Below are 5,326 nucleotides of genomic sequence, written 5' to 3'. Positions count from 1 at the left end.
TGCAATCCCCAAGTCCTCCAATAATCCACGCAACCATAAAGCCTCCTTAATAGCTTCAGTAACTGCCATATACTCTGCCTCTGTAGTAGAGAGAGCCACTATGGACTGAAGCGTACAACGCCAACATACAGGTGTACCTGCCAATGTAAAAGCATAACCTGACGTAGACCGGTGTTTGTCAAGATCTCCAGCATAATCTGAATCCACATAACCAATACAAGCCTGCCCGTCCTTCTCATCCTTCTGAAACACTAAACCAACATCCACGGTGCCTCGAACATACCGTAGAATCCACTTCACGGCCTCCCAGTGACCCTTCCCGGGGTCATGCATGTATCTCGATACCATGCTCACGGCCTGTGACAAATCTGGCCTCGTACACACCATCGCATACATCAAGCTACCTACTGCACTAGCATATGGGACCTTCGACATATAATCTCTGTCCTCAACTGAAACAGGTGACATCAACGCTGAAAGCTTGAAGTGGGGAGCCAATGGTGTGCTAACTGCTTTTGCATTGCCATCAAAGCTGAATTTCTTCAACATCTTCTGCAAGTAGCTCTTCTGTGTAAGCTTCAATTTCCCCTTCACCCTGTCTCGCTCGATCTCCATACCCAATATCTTCTTTGCCTCTCCAAGATCCTTCATCTCAAACTCGGATGATAACTCCTCTTTCAGCTTTCGAATAGCTGAAGAATTCCTGGAAGCAATAAGCATATCATCAACATATAAAAGCAAATATATGAGCTCACCATCCTGTAGCTTGTGCATATAAACACATGGGTCATATGGGCTCCTTGTGTACCCTCGGCCAATCATAAAACCGTCGAATCTCTTATACCACTGTCTTGGTGACTGCTTCAAACCATAAAGAGACTTCTTCAGCTTACAAACCAAATTTTCCTTTCCTGCAGCTTTGAAACCGTGTGGTTGTGTCATGTAGATCTCCTTATCTAAATCACTGTGTAGAAAGGCTGTCTTCACATCCATCTGGACCAAATCCAAATCCAACTGTGCCACCAACGCCAATAAAATCCGAATCGACGAATGCTTCACAACGGGTGAAAATACCTCGTTGTAATCAATGCCCTCAAGCTGTGCATATCCCTTGGCAACTAATCTGGCTTTGAACCGAATGTCCCCAATAGAAGATCCCTCCTTCTTCGCATATACCCACTTGCAACCAATAGCTTTCTTACCCTTAGGTAGATGTGCAAGTGTCCAAGTGTCGTTCTTCTGAAGAGACCGCATCTCCTCCTCCATAGCTTCCCTCCACCTGATCGAATCGGGGCTAGACTCTGCCTCCCTGAATGTGGCTGGAACCATATCATCAACGACCTCCACTGATAATGCATATGCGACCATGACATCATTATACCTAGCTGGCCGACGAATCTCTCTCCTCGGTCTATCTGTTGCAATGGTCCTCTGAACATGACCCTGTTCCTGAGTCCCATGATCTACTGTATCCTGTATCTGCCCATCTGTCATCTCATCTCCTCCCAGTGTCACCTCTGTAGGAGCCTCAATGGATACAGTGTTCTCTGGAGTGGGTGGAGTCACATCATCCTCCACCTGCTGCGATATCTCTCCTGTCTGGTCTCCCTCCACCTGCTGAGGGGCTCGAGGCCTCATCATGTACGCCTCGTCAAATGTGACATCTCTGCTAATAACTATCTTCTTGTCCTGTGGATCCCATAACTTGAAGCCTTTGACTCCATCCCTAAATCCCACAAAGACTGCTTTCCTCGCTCTCGGATTTAATTTGCCATCACTGACATGATAATAAGCTGGACACCCGAATATCCGAAGCGACTCATAGTCACTAGCCACCGAACCAAACCAACGCTCCAAAGGAGTCTTCCCGTCTATCGCAGTGCACGGCAACCTGTTCACAAGATGGCTCGCATAAACCAACGCCTCGGCCCAAAAAGATCTAGGCAATCCACTCTGCGTCATCATACACCGCACCTTCTCCAGCAAGGTACGGTTCAATCTCTCAGCCACCCCGTTCTGTTGCGGTGTCTCTCGAACTGTGAAGTGTCTTCTAATGCCGTGATCCCGGCAAAACTGCAGAAACGGATCACTCTTGTACTCTCCACCGTTATCTGAACGTAGAGTCTTCACCTTTCTACCTGTCTGCAGCTCCACTTTCTTTTTCCACTCCACAAAAATATCCAGGACCTGATGTTTATGCTTCATCGGGTATACCCAATTCCTCCTGGAATAATCATCAATGAAAGTGACAAAATAGTTGGCCCCACCAAGAGATGTGTTCTTGGAAGGACTCCAAACATCCGTGTGAATATAATCCAATGTACCTTGGGTGTTATGAACAGCGGTGCCGAACTTCACTCTAGTCTTCTTCCCAAGTACACAATGCTCACACAATTCCATCTTGCAGGTCTTAGCACCTTTCAATAGCCCCTGTTTAGCCAATGACTGTAGGGACTTATCTCCTGTGTGTCCAAGTCTCATGTGCCATAAGGTGGTAGTGTCCTCCTCTGTAGTGATAGAAGCTGCCAGACCCCCTGTAACTGTCTTGCCCTTCAAGTAGTATAGGTAGTTTTCCCTGACACCTCGCATCACCACCATAGAACCCTTCGTGACCTTCACTGTAGCATCCTCTAAGATCACTCTATATCCTGCTGCCTCCAAAGTCCCAAGAGAAATGATGTTCTTCGTCAACTGCGGCACGAACCTCACTTCCTTCAATTCCCTCACTACACCGTCATACATCCTAATCCGAACTGAACCAATACCACCAATAGGACATACGTGGTCATTACCCATAAGCATGACATCCCCTCTTTCCAGCTCCTCAAAGCTGGAGAACCACTCCCTCTTAGGGCAGATATGATATGTAGCTCCCGAATCCATCATCCACTCCGTGGAATCCGCATAGCAAACCGACGGTAAAGCAGGGCATGAATAGCCTGAAGAATCTGAATCTGAATGCTCATCAATAGCTTTTGCAACATTCACTTCTGAAGCTTGTGCAGCTTTCCCCTTATTCTTCCCGGCTTTTTCTTTCCACTTTGGGCAGTCAATCTTCCAATGTCCTTCTTCTTTACAATACCGACATTGATTTCTACCAACACTCTTATAGGCACTCCTATTCTTTGACTTTGAGCGGTTGAACTGACGACGGTTTGGATCTCGGCCTCGAACTGCTAACGCATCTCCCGATGCCTTCTCGGAGGGTTCACCATCACTCTTCCTCAACTCATAGTTCACCAAAGCTGAGGTCACCTCCTTGTAGCTAACTGTAGTTCTTCCATTGATCATAGTGAGAACGAACGTACCATAATCATCTTCGGGCAACGAACACAGAAGTAGCATCGCCTTGTCTTCATCCTCAACTATAATATCAACATTGGCCATATCTGAAAGTAGCTTAGTGAAATTGTTGACATGCTCCCTGATGGAAACCCCTCTCTTCATCTTGAACTGGTAAAATCTCTTCTTCAAGTGAAGCCGATTCTCAATGCTCTTCGTAAGATATTTCTCATTGAGTGTTTCCCACATCTTCTTCGCCGACGTCTCGTTCATAACATCATAAATAAGATCCGGCGTCAAGCATGACCTAATAACACCACAAGCTCTACTGTTCATCTTTCTCCAAACCTTATCCTCCAACTCAGCGGGTTTCTCTTTTAACTCAAGAGTCTCCTCCAAATTCTGTGCATCCAAAGCATCCATCACCTGACACCTCCACAATCCAAAATTGATCTTGCCATCGAACTTCGGAACATCAATCTTCGTGTTATTGATGCTCAGACTCTGTATCGCCTTTGTTAGAGACGAACCTGACGTGCTTGCATCTCCCATGTTGTCGATCTAGCTCTGATACCAATTGTTGTGCGTGGCGGAAGCTTTCTAGGACAACACGAACAATAACTCGAACTAAAACCACAAACAATATGCAAACCACAATCACAGCAAGAACACACAATTTACGTGGTTCGGCAAGTTGCCTACGTCCACGGGGCAAGGAGGGGGGAGTTCTTTCTACTAGAAATCAAGAGAATACAAATAGGGTTACAAATCTCTCAGACCAAACCCTAAAACAAAGCTCTAGATCTCTCAAAGCTCTCTCCCAATTGGATGCAATGATTTTCTCTCTTTGGCTGCTCAAATTCGTCCAACCTCTACCCTAAACAAACAGGTTTAGGTATATATAGAACTTACAAAACGAACCGGGTCGAAAACCTGGAAAAACTGATATCCGCTTCGTCGGTCGACCGGCCCGGTCGACCGCGATCAATTCCGGTCGACCGGCCCGGTCGACCGATCACCATTCAGCAGAAACCCCAAAAATCCAGAGAGACGTCAGTCGACCGGGCCGGTCGACCGCCCTCCTTCCAGATGCACAGGAAGCCTTGTGCACGAATGCGGTCGACCGGACCGGTCGACCGCCGCCTGATTTTCCTGATTCTGCTGCTGATGCTGAAATTCCTTCAAATCTCTTAATTCAAATGATAAATTCTCCTCATGTTTTTGCTCATTTGGCTTCTAGTATGAGCACTTGTTATTAGCAACTCAACTCTTCACGAAGAACTAAAAGAATATCAAGTTCTTAACCAGACAGAATCCCATCATCTGATAGCTATCCTGTAACTGGAGGAAATAAACAGTGCTTAAAACAATCTATCTATCATAAAAAAAAATGGCATTGGTGACGAAGTGCAACATGGAAAGATGAAATGTTTGATTTTGATTAAATATTCATTAAATGCGGATTAGACGATTTCGACAAAGGTCGTTCTTACGTTTTCCATTCTTTTCACTCAGTAAAGTACTGTTTTAAATAAAAACTAGAATTTCATCAGACAACGAGAACTCAAAATACAACAGCTAGGATAACCTAAGATAATGAGAAGGACGAAAGATGTAGTTATCAAGTACAATGTACATACCAAGAGATCAGAAGAAAAGCTTGGGAGTCCCAGAAGTGGTCATTTTCATTAATTGATCAATAGATTGATTGCCAGTAAACCATCGTGTTTGCTTCTTCTTGGATGATGCCTGAGATTGAATCCGATGATAGCGATACCGCAACCAAGAGTAATCATTGGAGACATGATTAAACCTCGATCACAAGAAAAGGTCTTCACGAGAAGATAACTTCATATGATTGAAGAGAGCATTATTAAAGATTTGGGCTTTAATTTCATTCTTGAATCATAAAACCAGAACAATGAATTTACCAGAAAACAACAATCAACTTCTCACATTGTGTAACGTCCACTACTTTTGGATATTCTTGTACGAAAGAGTAGAATTTTTCTTGTCTTCATGCTATGAGAAGAAAGCATACAAG

This window comes from Asparagus officinalis, chromosome 5 (assembly GCF_001876935.1).
Source record: "Asparagus officinalis chromosome 5, Aspof.V1, whole genome shotgun sequence".
Lineage (NCBI taxonomy): Eukaryota > Viridiplantae > Streptophyta > Magnoliopsida > Asparagales > Asparagaceae > Asparagus > Asparagus officinalis.
The sequence above is the reverse complement of the archived record's forward strand: the minus strand, read 5'-3'. Positions refer to the sequence as shown.